Source organism: Ambystoma mexicanum, chromosome 5q (assembly GCF_040938575.1).
Source record: "Ambystoma mexicanum isolate Mex_15411 chromosome 5q, UKY_AmexF1_1, whole genome shotgun sequence".
NCBI lineage: Eukaryota > Metazoa > Chordata > Amphibia > Caudata > Ambystomatidae > Ambystoma > Ambystoma mexicanum.
Genome location: NC_090933.1, coordinates 843602716 through 843614970, shown reverse-complemented (window position 1 = coordinate 843614970; position 12255 = coordinate 843602716). Strand labels below are relative to the sequence as shown.

Genomic DNA, 12255 nt, shown 5'->3' with positions numbered 1-12255 from the left:
TCCAACGTGCTGCAGTACTAATAGCAATACGCTGTTAATGCCCTGGGGCCTTCGTTAAGCTGTAACTAATTAAAAAAACGCATCAAGGCATAGCCTTAAGGAGTTCCCTTGGATTATTCTGGGCCAGAAACTTTCCCTAAAAACAGATGCAAGGTCATAAATGAATCATGAAAGCAGGGCAAATTATAACCACATGTTTTAAACCTTCCTTTGCCTCACCACAATATCTATGTGAGGAATCACCTACCTTCTCCTGTTCACGAATATAGATCATTTCCTGTGTCTTTATTAAAAATCTCCTTAAAAAGCGGTAGGGTGATTGAGTTAAGTAGATTTTTCTTTCACCCACCTTTTTATGTTCCATGGCAATATTATGGAAGATTGTTAAAGGTTTTAATACTATTGCACGTCTTTCACAAATCCTGGTTTTTCAGTATTTCTTTTGTTGATTTGACCCATTCTTCCACTGGACTTGCAACAACTTCTCCGTTGTCCTTACAACGAGATTTGCATTTTCTCCTCAATACTTAAATTAGTCACATTTTTACCAAATGATCAAAATTTTGAGTTTGGGGGTGGCCACTTGTTTCAGCATATTGCCATTCTCCTCCATAACATATGAAAATTCCCATCACATTTCAAGTGGAGCCTTATGGCACCCCTCCCTGTCTCTATTGTTTCCACATTTGTTGGGGAAAATAGTGGAAATTCAGCATTTTATCTTCTAGTCTCAAACCTATATGATGAACAACGCAATTGAAAACTATTATTTTCTTCCACATATTTGGGAACCAACAAAGAACTGGTATTCAGAGGAAATACATATGCGTGACATTACATTAAAAAGTTGGTAATTGTGTTTTTAAACATTTTTATTTTGCCTTTGAAAGAGGAGTGTATATTTGTTTTTTACATTCCCTGGCCAGTGTAGTCAGTGTGACTGAACGTTCTAGTTTAGACTGTGCTGCTTGTGGACAGGGACTGCCAAATCAGTGAACATAAAGGACAACATTTGGGATCAGAGCAATAATGCAAAATTAATGAAGTAAGTTCTCTTCGCCACATGATCCTAGGGCAAATCATATAAGCATACTTGTTAAACTTGGATTTCATAACATAAAAGTGTTGATCAACTCTTCTGTAAAGCACAAATATATGCCTGGACTTAGCTTGATGCAATACCTACTGAAGCTAGGCGGGCACTGCGTCACTCTAATGGTGGTCTTAGGCCTCTGTAGAATGGAACATCTCATAGACCATCAACAGGCTTCATCGTCACCCTCTGGAGTGACGCCTGTGCGTGCCGCAGGATTTGTGTCACAGCGATGGTGTTGCAGAGCCAGTAGGGCACATTGTGGTGAATACATATGCCTAGCAAAAGGCACCAGAATATACATTACAGCATGGAGTGAAGGACGGAGTGGAGCAATTATAGACTACATACCCAAAGTAATATCCCTCATTTGTACCAACATTAATAAGGAGCTAGTTCCTATGCTTGTACTAATGTGTCCCCTTTCTGGAAACAGACTTCCCAATACCACATTGGCGATGAGCTAGCGAAGAATGCACGAGGATCAAAATGCTGAAAACATGATGTAGGGGGCCACACAACGGAAATCGATGTTTGAAATGTTTATCGCAGCAATAGATGGTGTAGGTTATGCAGCTGCAAAAATAAAGGCAATGCTGCTGAAAGCCCTGGGAGTGGAGGGGCTACGTTTATATTTAGGCCTTACAGCAAAACCACCTCCAGTTGCAAGGGAAGACAACAGTGTATATAGGGGGGTGATGAGACGTGCAACAGAAGATGCCGTTCTACAAGCCCCGAATAAACCGGTATCTGTAGAAATAGCCGAATGTAAAAATAAAGAAGGACGAATGACTGAGTTTTTTTGGATGAACATTTTCTAAATGTTTGTACTTTTTATTAAGAAATAAGTGGGGGGTGGGGTAAGGGTATACGCTAATGTAGGGAGAAATGGGGAAGGGATGCAGGGGTCTCCCACTGCATTATTAAAAGAAAACAATTTGGTCATTTCTAATTTGTTACTTTATTTTCGCTTATATCATGGACAACCGAATAAACCAGTAGGCAATTATGGCCTAGGGCTGAGAGAGCCGGCTATATTGTGCAACCTTAAAGATGCAATGATAAGACACATGTTACTTGTGTATCTAAATAATTGAAAAATACAAGAAAAACACATACAAGAAATAAATATCTCGCTGAATAAAGCATTGCAGATAGCAACGTCCAAAGAAAAAAGTGGGACAGGTCAGAACGAACTATGAACTAACACGCTGTCACCAGTATATTTTACTGCTCACAAACAACACAAACTAAGTATAGGGCAGAGTCCACTTGCCCGTGAAAAAAATGAGAAGAGAGCATCAGGAAAAACCTCATGCCATCTCTGTGGTGGTGCAACGTACAAAGGCCGTGATTGCATAGGCCGACTTCAAAGAATGTCCCAATTGTGGGCAGAGGGGCTACTTCACCTGGTGTATTGGCAAAAAAACAAGATGTCGGTGTCGGTAATAGTAAATGATGACACAGAGGGTGATTCCTGTCAAGAAGAAATGCACACCATATTATTTTTGGTCACCACACTGAGCAAAAGCACACTGAATAGTGCAGTTAAATGGGTTACTGGCCAATTCAGGTTCTGTTCTTACATTTATCACAATAGTAACTACATACAAGGAGATAGCGGGCAAATATCAAAGTGAGAAAGATAGATTTTGAATCCAGGTTTTACGGAGGTTCGCCAGTCAACCTACTAGGAATAAGAACCACGCCTTATTGAATTCATGTTGGGCATAAATCTGAACCCCCAGCAGCAAAGACCAAGTACTAAACATTGATAGTCAACTGTTGCAAGAAATAGTTGACCACCATAAAGAGCTGTGGTGCTAGTGTTTTTTGACATGGCCCACTGACATGGCGTTCACCACTAGACCAGGTGGGTCCTTCCCTCCTCATATCACAGTTCTGCCAAAAGAGAGGGGTATTAGACAACCTCCTTGCATATATGTTACACAATTAAACTCGAGTTTGTTTACAGGCCTGAGTTTCTACTTCAATAATGCACACCACATGTAGGGGAGTTTTTAACCCCTTGTGGGTAATTATATAAAAAAAAGTTAATCTGTCAAACATCCCACCGCCTATTACCTTCAGCCCCCCAACATCTACATATCCTTCTACTGCCTCTTGATGGCAGGGTTAAGGGATAACCCTCTTGGATAGCCCCATGTCCATGGTGGGCATAGAACAAGCCCTAATCCACTTCCCTGGACTTCCATACACCGCCACATTTGTCACCATTCTAAATTATCATAACAAACAGTTTCTGACCAAACTGCTAATGGCAGCTGCGGTCTTCCCTGACTTTAGTTGTATTGTTTCCCTAAAAGGCCTCTTTCGAGGGGATTGGTTCCTCCGACATATTCCATATCTATGACATGTAATCACCACAGCTGTGCTGCTTTGGAAAATCTTTGGCGTCTGCGTCCTGCGTCTATGACGTAGATACGCCGCCCTCTAGGACCTCCTCCGACGGCCGACGTCACTGGATGTTATAAGTAGGACGTACGACGCCCGTAGCCTCAGTTCCGTTTCTTCCGCGAACGTGTTCGCTTCGGAGATCTCGCTGCGCCTCGACTCTTTGGAGTTTCTGTTCTTTCTCGGTTCTTCGAACCTGTTCGTATTGTGAAGTATATTCTTCGTGAAAATGTCTACCTCGTCTTCCACCCCGCGTCCGGGCTTTAAGAAGTGCGGGGACTGCGGGTCCAAGATGTCGGTGACGGACTCGCACGACGCCTGCCTCTAGTGCCTCAGGGAGGCCCATGACACAGATGGCTGTGTCGACTGTCAGTCGCTCACGTACAAAGCCTTGTGGAAGTAGAAGTTATCGGTAGGTAAGGTGTCCAAGCCACGGAAGTCGAGGTCTGCGGGGCTTTCGACGGACGATTCGAGGGGCGACTCTCCGTGTCGTTGTCGGAAGTCCAGTGGGTCTCGGTCCCGGAGTCGGTCCCGCCACTCCTCTGCCTCTTCGAGGCACTCCCGGAAGCACTGTCATCGGTCTCCTTCCCCGTCCTCATCGGAGGACTCCGCCCGTCGGCGGGTCGCCTACCCCACCAAGCATGCGACGCCAGAGGAATGGGCTTCCTTCGGGAAGAAAATGTTGGCAATTCTCGAATCGCAGGGCACTGGTCTGTCCGCACCTCCAAGTGCAGTCAGTCGTGATCGGTCGAGAGACACCGCTCGCACGCCTTCGGGCTCGGGTGGTCAGCACAATTCGCGGGAGAGGTCCCGCTCGGACAAGGGGTATCGTTCTCGTCATGCCCGTTCCAGGTCCCGGTCCTCGACGCGCCCGGTGACACCGACGGATTCTTTCGAGGCCCCACCTCCGAAGAAGTCGTCGATGCCATCGGCGCCCAGGGTGTCAAGGGACACGCTCGGGGCTCCGGCCTCGAGGACTGTGCCGACGCCATCGATGCTGTCGGCGCCGCATTCGGCGTTGATGCCGATTCACTCGACACCCTCAACGCCTTACGAGGCTGTTTCGACGGGGGTTCCCCGAGGCTCGGTGGAACCACCTAGAAAGGCTCTGGCAAAGGTCAAGCATGGCTTTGTTCCACATTCTGTGCCTTCTTACCGCCAGCTTGAGTTTATTTCAGAGGTGGTTGAGGGCTCTGATGATGGCATGGTTCCGGATACAGTGCCGGACGAGATTCTCTCGGGCCATAGCCAAATTGAGGACCTGCCGCAGTCCCTGCACGATGCCAGTGGGCTGGACACCTCTCCGGAGGTGGAGTTTTGTAGGCCTGAGCCTGGCACTTATGCCGACTCCTCGTACCGGCGCCTTATGTACAGGGTCACCGAGTACTTGGGATGGTCTGCTCCCCCAGGGGATTTTCTTTAGGATGACCTTACGGATATCCTCGACCAAGGTCCACCAACCTACCCGGTACTGCCATTCCATATGGCTCTACAGAGGAGGGTGGCGGCGGCTGGGACTGCTCCGGAGAGTCTCCCGCGAGTGGGCAAGTCTTTGCCGCGAAAATACCTCGCAGCCAGTAGCGACCCCTGCTACTTGACCAAGCACCCCACTCCGGAGAGTTTGGTGGTGCAAGCGGCTACGGCCCTAGCAAAGCAGGCGTCGTATCCTACCATCCCTCCTGATAGGGACGACAAGCGTTTTGACGGCTGGGCGAAGATAGTGTTTTCTTCAGGGGGTATGGCGCTTCAGGCGGCCAACTCTGTTTGTGCCTTGTCACGTTTCACGCACACTCTGTGGAACTGTTTCCTTAGCGGCTGAACATGTTCCCGAAGGGACGAACGGGATGGTTTCCTTGCCATGGTTCCGGATGGAAAGGAAGCCATGTGTGAGGCCGTTCAATCAGGTTTGGACATGGCAGATTGCATCAGCCGGTCCATGACGGCGAGCACCGTGATACGCAGGTTTGCGTGGTTGCGGAAGTCAGGGTTTGCTCCTGATGCCCGGCTCCTCAACATGCCCTTTGACGGGGAACATCTTTTTGGCAGCAAGGCTGACGAGAGCCTTGAGAGGTTGCAGATCTCCAAAGCTGCAGCAAAGTCGTTGGGCGCTGCAGTTCGCCAACCTCCACCTTTTCGTCCTAGGGGACAGCAATGGAGGGGAGGTTCCTTTCGTTATTACTCATCCTTTGGTAAAGCGAGAGGAGCTCCCAGTCAAAGGGGCCACCGTAGGAGTGCCAGAGGTGGAAAACAAGGTACCCTCAGGCAACGCCGCTGTCATGATGCCTACTGTCATGATGCCTACCCCCGGGCATCCAGACCAAGTCCATCAACCCCGGAAGCAGGCATCATGTCCCTTGGAACAAGCCCAACAACCCCTAGTAGGCGCTATCTGGGTACAGTCCTGGCGCCTATGGCGCCAGGCTCATATGGGACATCAGTCCTGGTGCCATAGGCGCCAGGCTCATATGTTCAAACTTACCTGATGCAGACAATGCTGCAAGGGATCCAAGCCCATGTGAGGCTTGGAAGGGACTACTTTACCTTGGGAACTATTTTGTTACTCGGGTGTGGTTGTGGAGGAATACTTACCTGGGACTACTTTGGAGGCTATTTAAACAATGCCCGAAGAGCAGCACACGCTTCGCGTTATTCTGCATCCAGCAGCGTAACGCTCACACTGCCTGCAGTCAGCATCCAGCATCCTGGCACGCCCGCTTCGAGTCCAGAGCGCCTAGAAAGAGGGAAAAGAAGACGAAGGTTAGAACAAGAATATTACTGGATTTCTTACCTGATTTCGGATTCAGCGCTTCTTCGAACCAGAAACAGACTTCATTTTAAACGTGTCGCTTCGCCAGCAGCAGCGCCACGCCATACTCACCGTTCCTCACAGCATCTCTACGATCAGGCGCTGTCTCCATCACTAGGTTGCCGCATTCCAGCACCTAAGGGGGAACAAGAAAACAACAAGGTGAGCCGAGGGAACAAACAAGGACAATCTCTTGCCACCATATACTTACCTGATTTTACCGCCGGAGGTATTATCCACCAGCACGCCAAATCTTCCTACGCCGCACCTGCAAGAAAAGAGAAAGCAGCAAGTTAAACCTTGGCATCATTTACCGGACAGTGTTGGATAACACAGACTCTTACCTGAACACTTTCAGCTGCCACAAGACGATCTTCTTTTGGGTCTAAACTGCAAGAGAAACAAAGGAATTGGACAAGAGTGATTATTCAGACATGAGTTCTTCCAATATCCTGAAGCCAGTGAAGTAACTTGCCATCAACGCGCCCCTGCATTCCTCGCAGGATGGAGAGCTCATCATACAAAACTATAAGGTGAGCTTGTGAAAGGGAATGTCAGGAGTGATAAATTGGGACGCAGTGAGGTGTTAATACTCAAATCCACGGGTGGCTAATTCCCTTTCTCCGTCTTTAGGAGACTACTTCTACGGGTCAAGCAGACGAAGCTAGGTGGGCCAGTCCAGTCAGTCATCTCTGCACTACGCATCACGTTGGTGGAGTCCGTGGCTGTCCAGTTCCGCTCGACACCCCTGTGGGAGCGAGGTGAGCGTAACAGCCGCAGCTGCTTCAGCTTAGTCATGAGGCCATGTCCCATGGTTCGCCGGTTGGGGGAAGGCTGGCGCAGCATCTTGCAGAGTGGTGCGCCATTACTTCAGATGTGTGGGTTCTGGAGATCATAACCCACGGCTACTGTCTTCCTTTCCGGCAGAGGCCTCTAGACAATCCACCGGGGAATCTCTCTTTGAAGAGTCCGGATCCGCTCCTTGCGCAGGAAATTCAATCCCTGCTGGAGGAAGGCACCATAGAACTGGTGCCTGTAGCGGAGAGGAACAAGGGATGGTATTCCCCTTATTTTTTGATTTCCAAGAAAGACGGAGGATTGAGACCCATCGTGGACTAGCGCGGTTTAATCAAACTCCTCAGGAAGGACAAGTTCAAGATGGTTACTCTCTCAAGTCCTAAAGGTCCTTCATCTTCAGGGCTGGTTGGTGTCTCTCGACCTCAAGGACGCTTATTTTCATGTGCCGATACATCCAAAGCACAAGAAGTACCTGAGGTTCGCGGTTGGCGACTCGCACTTTCAGTTTCGGGTCCTGCTGTTCGGATTGACCTCCGCCCCGAGGGTCTTCACCAAGCTCATGGTAGTGGTGGCAGCGCACCTCAGGAAAGGGGGGGATTCACGTCTACCCCTACCTGGACGATTGGTTGATCAGGGTGCGCTCTCCCGAGCAAGTCCTGGATCATCTGTCAGTCACCTGCCACTCCCTCCACAAGCTGGGCTTCTCCCTCAACTTAAAGAAGTCCCATTTGACACCAACTCAGAGGCTCCTGTACATCGGAGCAGTGCTCGACACGTCCCTGGGGCAGTGTTTTCCTCCCCAGGTGAAGGCTCATCACATTCAGCAGATGGTGCACAAGTTTCAGCTTGCCCAGAGACTCCCAGCGTTTCGAGTTCTTGAGATTGCTCGGCCTCATGGCATCCTGCATTCTTCTGGTGCCAGAGGCCAGGTTGCGCATGAGATCTTTGTAATGGGCACTCAAGCTCCAGTGGTCTCAGTCCTCCGGCAGGATGTCGGACCCTGTTCATGTGCCGTCCTCGGTCGCCCAGGACCTTCTGTGGTGGGCCGTCGAAGATAATCTGATGAAGGGGGCTCCATTTTGGCTACCCTGGCCGGAGGTGACGATCGTGACGGACGCATCCCTCACGGGATGGGGATCTCGTGCCAACGAGTTGACAGTCAGCGGTCGTTGGTCTCCATCGGAGTCCAGACTCCATATCAATCTGTTGGAGCTGAGGGTCGTCAAGCCAGCCCTGAAGGCTTTTCTGCCGACTGTGCGAGGAAAGAATGTCCTGATCCTGACGGACAACACGGTGACCATGCACTACCTCAACAAAAAGGTGGGGGCAGGGTCACTTCCTGTGTGCAGGGAGGCGATGCAGCTCTGGTTCTGGGCAATCCAGCAGGAAGTTTCGATCTCGGCAGTTAATCTGGCCAGAGACGAAAATGAGACGGCGGACACTCTGAGCAGGCAGAGCGCGATCTCTCATGAGTGGGAGTTGGCTCAGGAGATTCTCCTGGAGATCTTCGCCATTTGGGTGACCCCTCAAGTGTATCTCTTCACCTCCAGTGTCAACCGGAAGTGCGAGAGGTTCTGCTTGCAGGAATTTCCTCCAAAAGGAGCCTTAGGAGACGCTTTGTGGTGGAGTGGTCATTCCCACTGCTGTACGCCTTTCCTCCGGTCCACGTCATCCCGCAAGTACTGCGGAGGTTACGAAGGTTCGGTTCCCGGCGTGGGCCCGGAGGACGTGGTACCCGGACCTTCTCGACTTGTCCATCTGCCCTCCACGTCGTCTTCCCTATCGAGACGATCTGCTCTCACGGGAGGGGGGTCAGGTTCTCCATCCAGAGGTCAGATCCCTCAACCTTCACGCTTGGTTTCTGAAAGGTTGAGGTATAAGGATTGGGACCTCCCTGAAGACTTGATGGAGGTGTTGCTCTCTGCCAGACGGCCAGCAACAAAGTCCCTGTACCGTTGCCGTTGGCGTAAGTTCTGCGACTGGTGCAGGGTTAAGAATGTGGATCCTTTTGCATGTGACATTCCCATGGTTCTGTCTTTTTTGCTTTCTTTGGCCCACAGGGGCTTGCAAGTGGGTACCGTTAAAGGTTACCTGTCCATATTTAAGCACTCGTCTGAAGAGTGTTCCTATTTTAAAATTCCTTTAATTTCTCAGTTTCTGAAAATGCTCACTAATGTGTTCCCTCCGTCACCTTTCCAGGTGCCCGGTAGGGATTTGAACCTTGTTCTCAAGTTTCTGATGGGTGCTCCGTTTGAGCCTTTGCATTCATGCCCTTTGAGACTGTTAACTCTTAAAACTGTATTTTTGGTTGCGGTCACTTCCACTCGCAGAGTGAGTGAGTTACAGGCACTTTCAGTTAAGCCACCCTTCACTGTGTTTCATAAGGACAGGGTTGTCCTTAGAGTTCATCCATCCTTTCTTCCGAAGGTGGTGTCGGAATTTCATTTAGGCCAGAAGGTTGTTCTTCCGGCGTTTTATCCTCCTCCACATCCTGGGAAGGAAGAGGAGAGCCTCCATAGGCTTGATCCTAGGAGAGCGTTAAGCTTTTATATTTTACGAATGTCCCGGGTCAGAGTGGACAATCAACTCTTCATTGGTTAAGCTGGAAAGCGTTTGGGACAAGCTGTGACGAAACAGACTTTGTCTCGCTGGATTATTTTGGCTATCTCTGAGTGTTACCGCTTGGCGGGTAAGGACCCACCGGTCGGCTTACGGGCCCATTCTACCAAGGGTATGGCTGCCTCTACTGCCCTACAGAGGGGTGTTCCTATTCGTAACATCTGTGATGCAGTCACCTGAGCTTCGGTACATACTTTTGTACGTCACTACTCCCTCGATTCCATCCGGGGGCAGGATCTGGCCTTTGGCAAGGTGGTCCTTTACTCCGCAATTTGATTGGGAATTCTAAATTTCTGTTTTCTAAATTATTTTCCCACCTCCTTGCATTGGTACTGCTTTGGGAGTCTGTCATAGATATGGAATACGTTGGAGGACCCAATCCTCACGAAGAACAAGTTACTCTCTTACCTGGTAACGTTCTTTCAATGGGATAGTCCGACGACGTATTCCATATTGCTCCCTCCCTGCCTTCCCCGCTACAGAATTTCTTATGCGATTGCAGCTTACGTTTCTGCAAGGCTTTGTGTGTCAGACTGGCAGAAGACTGGTGCCACACGTTCTGGGGAAAAAACTACAATTGAGGCTACGGGCGTCGTGCGTCCTACTTATAACATCCAGTGACGTCGGCCGTCGAAGGAGGTCCTCGAGGGCGGCGTATCGACGTCATCGACGCAGGATGCAGACGCCGAAGATTTTCCGAAGCAGCACAGCTGTGGTGATTACATGTCATAGATATGGAATACGCGGTCGGACCATCCCATCGAAAGAACGTTACCAGGTAAGAGAGTAACTTGTTCTTCTGTAGTCGTCATCATCAAGATATGGTTTCCTTCCCTCTGACACAGTACCTTATGTCCCTTGAATGCTCAAACTTGACTGTAGGCCATATGTGACATTACCCTTTCTCTTGCAAAGGTGGCCGCAAGGGTTTCCATCTGTGGCAAGCAACCGCAGCACAGAACTTTCCTCTGTGGTGGTGACATTACTGTCTGGCTAGGCTCCACCTACCTGGGTAGTGGCACTAGTGTGCGCAGGAACACTCTTCTCGCATGTCGGATATGTGAAAACGTACATCCACAAAATCAAAGTGACCTAAGGAGCCATCACAGTGACATACAAACTTTCCTCAGTACTAGTGAATGAACGTCAAGCTCTTAAAGACTTGCTGCTCAAACTTCAAAAATAAGGTGTCATTGAACTATTGGCGGCCTCTGAACATCTAAGCCCCATCATGCTTATTAAAAAAACACCTACTTGCACTCACAAAATAAAGTATTTGCAGTGTGTATTGGTGGCTAGAAATGGACTCTGATGTAGACAATGCCATAGAGCATTGCCAAGAGTGTAACACCAATGACGGAAGACTGAAACTGAGACATTTCTAGAGACAGAAACACTGCCCTCACCATGGCAAAACCTTCTCTTGATTGATTGGCCACATTAATGGAGTTTCTACAGCCTTGTTTCATTCCCTTCTTTGTAGTTACTGTCTCGGAGAGGACTCCACACCTGTCCAACCTGACTCTTAAAGATGTCCCAGAGTAAAGGTCTATTGTATCTTCGGTCTTTAGGGCACTTCCAAACTTTTAGCTTGTCCCACAGCTTTGCACGATCAACAGCTTTTATACTAGGTAGATTGTGACATCTTTCTTCTCCTTTGCTCGTGCTTTTAGGATATTAATTGGGAAGACATTTAAGGCTATACCCACTCGTTTGACGGAACGTGATTGCCTCTTGTTGAAGTTCTCAGATTTCATGCTCCAGCTTGAAAGGGCCTTTAGGATCAATGCAGCAAAGATCTTCCCTGCCACCTCCAGGAGGGCGATAGGCCGGTAGTTTTGGGGAGTGGGCTATCTTACATTGGTACCAGGATTGAAGATTTCCACGACAAAGGAACTCTTCTTGACTTTATGTACGCAAACAATTCCCACAAAAAAGATGCCCAAATCTCCTGATCGTTTTTGAGCATTACATGTGTCATTCTGCCAGGCCCCGGTCCCTCAAGTTGCTTGCTTTCTTAATCAGGTCAAGGATATTTTCTTTGTTGTTTGAAAAGGTCCATACTTCGAATCTCGGCACTCCATCTCTCTTTGCCAGTTCATTAGTTGTAAAAAGCGATAAGTGATCCACCCAGTCATTGGCTGAAGCAGCATTTGTCAGTAAAATTGTCGCCTTTGCCTCACATGTAATTCTGAATCTAGGCACTGCATTTTAGCTGCACTTTAGCCCCATGTGTAAATTTGGAATCTAGGCACTACACTTTAGCTGTATTTTAGCCCCATGTGTAAAATTTGGAATCAAGATACTGCATCTTCTCTGCACCCTAACCTCGCATGTAATTCTGAATCTAGGCACTGCATTTTAGCTGCATTTTAGCCCTATGTGTACATTTGGAATCTAGGCACTGCATTTCAGCTGCATTTTGAGCCCCTTGTGTACATCTGGAATCTAGGCAGTGCATCTTAGCTGCATCTTAGCCTCACATGTAGCCCCACATGTAATTTAGAATCTAGGTACCGCACAT

The 12255-nt window shown here is 48.8% G+C and overlaps 1 protein-coding gene across 2 annotated transcripts in view; it reads left to right on the top strand.

The window, feature by feature from the left end:
* LOC138497708 (membrane-spanning 4-domains subfamily A member 15-like) overlaps positions 1-12255 on the top strand; it is a 770802-nt gene that overhangs the window by 435379 nt on the left and 323168 nt on the right. The gene's annotated exons all lie outside the window — the stretch shown is intronic.